General features: G+C 36.1%; 1 protein-coding gene across 3 annotated transcripts in view; it reads right to left on the reverse strand.

The window, feature by feature from the left end:
- Positions 1-8386, reverse strand: part of LOC110450084 (pleckstrin homology domain-containing family H member 1-like) — a 250357-nt gene that overhangs the window by 191275 nt on the left and 50696 nt on the right. The window contains exon 1 of one of the 3 annotated variants that reach the window (XM_021497341.1): positions 4890-4954. The exons of the other annotated variants lie outside the window; for them this stretch is intronic. The gene's annotated coding sequence lies outside the window, so the exon portion shown is untranslated. Of the gene's footprint in view, positions 1-4889; positions 4955-8386 lie in introns of those variants that run through there. 3 annotated transcript variants of the gene reach the window in all.

Genomic DNA, 8386 nt, shown 5'->3' on the forward strand with positions numbered 1-8386 from the left:
TAACAGGGTAAAACAATGATCTATTTACAGTGGTGGAATATAAATAGGGGAGGGGGGGTAACAGGGTAAAACAATGATCTATTTACAGTGGTGGAATATAAATAGGGGAGGGGTGTAACAGGATAAAACAATGATCTATTTCAGGTGGTGGAATATAAATAGGGGAGGGGGGTAATAGGATAAAACAATGATCTATTTTTATCGGAAACAAATTCAAAGTATTAGCAGTTAAATTGCTTTGCAGATACGTTCTTTGTTTCCAAACACGACTTGTAACTTTTAGTTCTCTTTCATCACAACACAGCGTCGGAGCGCCCAAAGCTTACCCGGTCTTTGTTGTACTGTATAGGATGTATTAATGTATTTGCCAGACAAAATTAAAGCGTTCCAATAAAATGCTTTACTGTTTTTGAGCCTACAACATAAGTCTTTCAAGTGTATGATAATGACATGGGAACACAATCAGACCTATAAAACTAGAATACAGTAAAACAAATTTATCAAAGCTTCATTTGGATGAGGTGTGTAACATTACCAACCAGTTCCTGTTGTCACACTCTGTAAACTATTGTAAATGCTGCTGTCAATAGCATTATGATTGTCAGTTATTGCACAGTACCTGAGACTATATTGTGAAGTAACTATAACTGGAACTTTGACCTTCAGACCTCAAAAGCAACCTCATCTACTATTTCTTCATCATCAAATAGTGAAATACATTATAAACACACTGTATTTGATATCTGTGTGCCAATAGGAGATAGGTGATAAGGATATAAAATTTTAGAAGAAAAACATGTATATTTAAGGATATGACATCTGCTGACCAGTACATATATACAGATATAATTATAATTATAGGACATTTGAGGAGTTAAATAAAGGTCAGTATATTATTAGTACATATAACATTTGTGGACTTATCAAAGATTTCTATCATAACAGACAGAATTATCTCCCTTTTTAATAGTGTTGGGAATCATTGCAAGTTGTTGCTAATATGTGTGACAGCTATAATATGTGACAAGATTTGAGAATTGTGTCAGAACCCAGAAGTTTGCAATAGTGTTTTATTTACAATTGTTACCGGGCCATAAACAACGCTAACGACCCAGTTGGTTCAAAGTTCAAGTTCTACAATTAGTCACGTCTATGTGATGGCTTTGGTTTACAAACATTGATCAGATTCTAAATACAAAGATTTAATCTTCACTACAGCAAAAAGTGGACTATAGAAATAACAAGCCATTCAGATTGATGTCTCGCCTGTGCCCCGCTTTGACCATCAATGCACATATCAGTGGAACAATTTCAAAGAAGACATCCAGTATTTGAGGCATGGGTTGTTGAGCTGGACTACATAAGATGTATCTATGGTCCTACTTTGGTTGGTCTAGCACTTATACTTACAGTAAAACTAACTTAAACGCAAAACTTAATGTTGATGCCGCTGCTGCCGGAAAAACAACACCTTAGTCATTTTTGCATTACTTCTTCCTGGCAAGACAAAAAACTAACATTGATGGTGACCTAATAACTGATGTTGAAATTCGCTCATTTCACTGATATAAATGATCTCTGGTTCCATATTCGAAAATGTGAGATGTTCTTACCATGACTAATACAGTACTAATTAATATTAAACTGATTATAACAAAGCTATTTCATTGTTCTGTTATAAGCCCATTCCCCTACTTTAAGTAAGAAATTATGCCATAGCCATATGGGCTTATTGCAAGATATATATGGTAGTTAGACAAGAATTTAACTGAGGGCATTGTTTTCAGAATCTAACAGCAGTTTGACACTATTTATCATGCCAGGTGTGTAGAGATAATTCATGAAATTAATCACTAATTAGAACTTAATAATCTAGACATGTCGAGGACACATTAACTCTGCCCTTTGATATCAATGATGTCCTACAGAAAGGCCTCTTATATCAGCCTCTCAGCCTCTCAACTTTCTTATACTTGTTAGGGATATGAGTAATTACCAATTTACAGATACAGTATCAAGAAGGAGGCTCGAAAACATGATTTCAGCATCCCAATCCACTCAGTTTTATCAGGTGTGCTGCAAGAATTAAGCCTTCCAGAAAAATATCTCATGAGATGAAGTGCATATTGGGGCGAGTGTGTATTGGTTAAAGGTAAACACAGTGTTTACCAGACATGGTCTGTATTGTTATCTCCCACTATACCCAATAAAAGCTCACCATTATCTCAGGAATGTTAATTGGCCCAGCATGTCAAACTTGACCTTGAAACAGGAGAAGTTTACTTCACAACACAGGCACAGTCTCTTCCTAAGATTCCCGATACAGGGATTTTGTTCCTATGCTTTGCAGCAAAAAAATCAGAGAATTCTTTCTATGCTTTCAAACAGAGCACATTGTCGATTCCCACCATAAAGATATGTTTTCTTTGTCGATTCCCACTATATAGATATGTTTTCTTTGTCGATTCCCACTATATAGATATGTTTTCTTTGTTGATTCCCACTATATAGATATGTTTTCTTTGTCGATTCCCACTATATAGATATGTTTTCTTTGTTGATTCCCACTATATAGATATGTTTTCTTTGTCGATTCCCACTATATAGATATGTTTTCTTTGTTGATTCCCACTATATAGATATGTTTTCTTTGTCGATTCCCACTATATAGATATGTTTTCTTTGTTGATTCCCACTATATAGATATGTTTTCTTTGTCGATTCCCACTATATAGATATGTTTTCTTTGTTGATTCCCACTATATAGATATGTTTTCTTTGTCGATTCCCACTATATAGATATGTTTTCTTTGTTGATTCCCACTATATAGATATGTTTTCTTTGTCGATTCCCACTATATAGATATGTTTTCTTTGTTGATTCCCACTATATAGATATGTTTTCTTTGTCGATTCCCACTATATAGATATGTTTTCTTTGTTGATTCCCACTATATAGATATGTTTTCTTTGTCGATTCCCACTATATAGATATGTTTTCTTTGTCGATTCCCACTATATAGATATGTTTTCTTTGTGGATTCCCACTATATACATATGTTTTCTTTGTCGATTCCCACTATATAGTATGTTTTCTTTGACGATTCCCACTATATAGATATGTTTTCTTTGTTGATTCCCACTATATAGATATGTTTTCTTTGTGGATTCCCACTATATAGATATGTTTTCTTTGTGGATTCCCACTTTATAGATATGTTTTCTTTGTCGATTCCCACTATATAGATATGTTTTCTTTGTTTTATAACATAACACAGATTGTTTATCCGAAGCTTCAAATTAGTCGATACAACGTTACATGATTATTTTCTTGTCTATGGACTTGAGCAGGTCTAATATCTTGATCACATTGGATGGTAAAGTGACTGTAGATCTAGACTTGCTCATGTCAATATATACAGAGGATAGACTTGCTCATGTCAATATATACAGAGGATTTAGACTTGCCCATGTCAATATATACAGAGGATATAGACTTGCTCATGTCAATATATACAGAGGATAGACTGGCTCATGTCAATATATACAGAGGATTTAGACTTGCTCATGTCAATATATACAGAGGATATAGACTTGCTCATGTCAATATATACAGAGGATATAGACTTGCCCATGTCAATATATACAGAGGACAGACTTGCTCATGTCAATATATACAGAGGATATAGACTTGATCAAGTCAATATATACAGAGGATAGACTTGCCCATGTCAATATATACAAAGGATAGACTTGCCCATGTCAATATATACAGAGGATATAGACTTGATCAAGTCAATATATACAGAGGATAGACTTGCCCATGTCAATATATACAGAGGACAGACTTGCTCATGTCAATATATACAGAGGATAGACTGGCTCATGTCAATATATACAGAGGATATAGAATTGCTCATGTCAATATATACAGAGGATAGACTTGCTCATGTCAATATATATACAGAGGATAATAAGTGATAATCATAGAAGTCGCTACCCAGTCTATACAACACAACATAGAGACAATAATTTGTATGATTTACAGCTTAGAACATTTTAATACATTGAGGGCAATCTAAGCAGTACAATGTTCATTGACAGCTCTAGCTACCTATACAACACAAGACCAACCCTTCTATAGTTTACCACACAGATCCCTTCACAACACAACACAGATAGATCTGTTTTATACTTAGCCATCATATCTTAAATGATGTCTGAAAATCTTCGGGTATAGAAAGTTTGGATCATTTCATTATTAAGGGACGCAAATAGTTGTTGGAACTGTAAGTTGATTGGCTAAACTGTACTTGAGATTGGATTCTCTGGAATGTTCAGTTTTACTACACAAAAATAGTTATTGCCTATCCAACCATTTCACTAATTAATACCCCTACTTATATATTGAGGTATGTGGAATTTGCCTGATCTGATTTTTTAATGCATTGCTATTAAGGTTAATACCTATCAACACAGAAACACAAGTACCATAGTAACATCATCAGCATCAGCATCATACTGCTATCAAGTTCACCGCAGGAAAGATAGGGACAGTAATCAGCTTGACTCACATGTAACACATTCGACTCTCCACAGAATCGTGGCCCAATCTTCTCATCAGATATATTTTCTCTAGCTATCTCTTGTGCACAGAATTTCAAAAACTTGGCTAAGCTATCACAAAAATAACACATCTCTAAGATTCTTACTACCACGGAGCTACTACACAGCATTTTTCCCACGCTCTAAGTGACATGGTGTGCATCTCGGATGGGTTCTCCAGAAGGCACATAACTTCTGTCGGATATAGATAGCTACCCTAGCCTATGCATATTTTTCAAGCTGCTAATAAATTACATTTCATAAAATGGCAACCTCTAATTTACCTAGAACTCCTCCTCCTCCTCTTCCTCATCGCTCAAACATGTGATGATCCCGATCTCGTCCCCCCAGTGAGAAGTCTGTGTAGGTGTCCTTGTTGAAATGATTATCTTTTATTGGTGTAATACGAGTTTTAAGTATAAAAGCAGACAAAGTCTCCCATTAAACGTGTTATCTGAAGCAGACAAGCATGCCAGCTACAGCTTAGATATATCAGCTGATGTATATCTGGAGTGTATTACATATATTGTGAATCTGTTTTTAGTTTATAAACTTATAAGATTACACGTGATATGATAGATGTAACAATGTAACAAGCGTGGTCAGACACCTTGTTATGGGAAGTCCTGTAATCTGACGGCGGCATTGCCACTGTACCTCAGCCAGCTGTATCCCATCATCAATCCTGAACAAGTGGCGGAGAAATGATCAATCTTGTCTAACGCCTTGCAACTATTCAAGTATATAATCAAACTAATGCACAAGGTAAATATATATAGAGGCTTGACGCAGTCTTGTTAGGTTTTCTTTTATGCAATCAGGAATAAGATGGATGAAAGACATCAGCTCACCCACGAGTCACACCTGCTAGTACGTCCTACCTGTATCTCCTAACCTACCTATATCTCCACGATTATAGTCAGTTCTGTCATTAATTAGTCAGGACAATTTTGTTTGGAATCCTCCCACTCAAAATTGTTCTTGTAAAGGGTAACATAAATGCTTGATATAAGCTGGTTTTTGCCACAAACAATTCTTTGATGTTGAAAAAATATTTGAAATATTTGAAGAACCCCTGATTTTAACATGGAGTCAAGATTAACCACTTTGTAGTATTCTCCATGATAATTACCCAGATATAAATCTGGTAGGAGCATGTATAGCAGCTTCCAAAAATTAAAATCTGAATTGGTAGCACTAAGTAGTATTATATATAACTAATGACCATTACCTGTGCCATGTGTAATCTAAAAGTGACCAACGCTCTTCGGAGGATTTCTCTGCCTCATCACATGCACATCTTACCAATGGCTCTTGGTATATTTTTGTTTTCTAAGGCCAATTATAGTTAAAGGACAGCGATGAAAAAGATTGTCTACACTCTATTGGCTATATTTCCAAATATGAATGTACTTCTGTTCCATGACTCTAGCTTGCTCTTCCCAATCCCTGACAGGACATACACATTGATCAGTTTGGCTGCACATTTAGGCATATTGGTTTGTTGCTCTCTAATATGAATTTATCATAAAAATGGCCCTCATTTGCACTAGTTTACCCAGCTGTTATCTGAAATTGGTGTGTAACAAAACCTGGTCTGTGACCAACAAGACATTAGGGCTATTTATACTGACAAATTTATATTATAGAGCATTGATCAAGAGGCTGTCTGGTTGGTATTACTACCCATCATCAATACCTCAATTCATAAATTGTTCACAACTTTTTTTTTTTATAAATATATATCCAGTTTAAAGCGTAATAATGGATTTTATCTATAGACATATTTCTTTTCAGATTTCATCTTTTTCATCTATCACTGCCTTCTGCTCTAATTGGAGGGTGCAATGATCTCCTACTGTTGTCAAGGGAACTAAGTATTGCCAAGGTGAGAGCACTATTTCTCCCACACCTGACAGATTTATCTCCCGTTTTGCCGGTGCTAGATTTATCTGTCTCCGCCCTAGGGCCGAGACAGGGGGGGATTCCCCTATTCATAACAATGGTGTGACGTCACTTCAACAATACAATGACGTCACGTCAACAATCCATCAACGACACGTCAACCCTGAATTTAGCATGTAACGTTGTCATTACATTGTGTATATGATACACATTGGAAGAACAGGGTAAGAGAAAAAGAATCATTCACCCCCTTGTGGGTAAGATAGAGGAATCTAAACCCTCGGGAAAAGATTCTTCAGTTGCCAAACACTCGACAAAGCCTCGTGTTTGCCAACTTAAGAACCTTCCCCCTCGGGTTGAGATTCCCCTATCTCACCCCCAAGGGGGTGAATGATTCTATATATCCCTTCCCAAGGCAACAATGCAATACCATAGTGCACTCAGAAGAAGGCAGTAATGGATTTTGTACATCACACACCACGGAAAACTATATTGGCAAGTAGTGTGATATATTGGCAAACGACTAAGGAAGAAAGCTATGTCACAGAGCATGCTGTAAGCTACATGTAAGTCATAGTCCCCAGTGATGTAATTGTATGAAAGTAATACTGCCCACCATTGTTTAACCCTTAGGCTGCTACATTGATTTCTATGTAAAGGGACACCACTGCTGAATTAATTATTGAAATTTAAATTAATTTACTTGATTTTTCAAATGTGCATAACTTGGAAAATATTTGTTATATGTGAAAAAAAGTTGTATGAAAATTGTTCGTTGTTGTCTCTAGCTTATATTGACGTTTTCAATTCTAAAGTTGCTTCAGTATTTACCTGTACAGGTGGTAATAAAGGTAAGAAAATGTTAAACTTTTAATTAATGGGATTTAAGCAAGAGAAAGATCATTTTAAAATTATTTCTGTCCGCAAATGGGATTGGCAAATGATAACAGAGATTATAAACTTCATTTTTGACATAAGACGCTGTAATTTACACGGAGATTCTCAGGTAAAAAGGTCAGGTATTTCGTAAAGAATTGCATGTGATTTTCTACCGGTTTCAGGTCGCCATTCAATACATTAACTGTCACAGTCGGCATATAGATATATCTTAGCTACGGTCTAGTTTATGATTAAATCACCGATAAAAAGTTTGAAGAAATAAATCGGCTCAAAACGTATCAATGTCAATGTTCAATTCGGCCTCACCTGCAGATGACATGTGCGCCTCGGTCCGCCGATATTTTTCCTGTTTGCGTAGGGCACAAAGCCGTTTATTGGAAAGTAACATATTATGTTACACCGAAGTATTTCCACATCAACCAAGTCAAACCCTTCAAAACCTTTATTATCATCGTAGGTGACGATGGAGAATAAATGTTTACCATCATATTCATCGCTTCAATCTACACGTCCGCCATTTTTATGATGTTTTTTTCGATTTGAAATTCTCTCGCACACCTTTGCTTATTACTAGCTTACACTGCCGTGAATATCGAAAGTAATGACAAAACAACCAATCAGAAGCCTTCTACTATACACGTTCGGGTTTGGTATAGCAACAACCCGACTTCACACTTCCTGGCTACCGATCAAAACCTACAGACCGAGAAACGACATATGCCCTGCGTAGCACTGATGGCCCGACTTTTCAAAACGGCATATGCCGTGCGTAGCAGCCTAAGGGTTAATCGTCCTCATGTCATTATTCAATCAATATCTGAGATTTTGTCGTGTGATTTTACGAATACAATATACAGCTAATCAGTGCTGCTTCAATGAATCCCAGCTAGAAGAGAAATAGACATTAAGCCTATGCAGAATGATTGTGTCACAGACCTGTATGGTGCACTATCGGTTAGGAACTAGTATTTTTATC

The sequence above is a fragment of the Mizuhopecten yessoensis genome, unplaced genomic scaffold (genome assembly GCF_002113885.1).
Source record: "Mizuhopecten yessoensis strain PY_sf001 unplaced genomic scaffold, ASM211388v2 scaffold4977, whole genome shotgun sequence".
NCBI lineage: Eukaryota > Metazoa > Mollusca > Bivalvia > Pectinida > Pectinidae > Mizuhopecten > Mizuhopecten yessoensis.